Source organism: Myotis brandtii, unplaced genomic scaffold, assembly GCF_000412655.1.
Source record: "Myotis brandtii unplaced genomic scaffold, ASM41265v1 scaffold401, whole genome shotgun sequence".
Lineage (NCBI taxonomy): Eukaryota > Metazoa > Chordata > Mammalia > Chiroptera > Vespertilionidae > Myotis > Myotis brandtii.
Genome location: NW_005365409.1, coordinates 401952 through 402250, shown reverse-complemented (window position 1 = coordinate 402250; position 299 = coordinate 401952). Strand labels below are relative to the sequence as shown.

Below are 299 nucleotides of genomic sequence, written 5' to 3'. Positions count from 1 at the left end.
TTTAATTTCCCACACATTGTCACCACAGTAAGTTGCAAAGAGTTGTTTTTATTTATTTTATATTTATACTAGAACTTGGAAAAGTAGAATAATAACCTCATACTTTGATCGTCTCCAGCTGACACCTTTTATAAGAGTTCAACCTACATTCTCATTTTGTAAGGAGGGGTTTTCTGAAGAAAACACTTATTCCAACCCATAATTACCATCTTCAATTTCTCACAGAGAGATTGCTTTTATTCAGTAGGTAATATTTGAAAGGCTATTCTTTGTACCTTTTTCTTGCATTGACCCCCCCC

At 33.8% G+C, this 299-nt stretch overlaps 1 long non-coding RNA gene across 1 annotated transcript in view; it reads right to left on the bottom strand.

The window, feature by feature from the left end:
• Positions 1 to 250: 250 nt before the first annotated feature.
• The window catches only part of LOC106727313, an 11480-nt gene continuing 11431 nt past the window's right edge, over positions 251 to 299 (bottom strand). The window contains exon 3 of the long non-coding RNA XR_001363484.1: positions 251 to 281. This is a non-coding gene — a long non-coding RNA (uncharacterized LOC106727313). The remainder of the gene's footprint in view (positions 282 to 299) is intronic.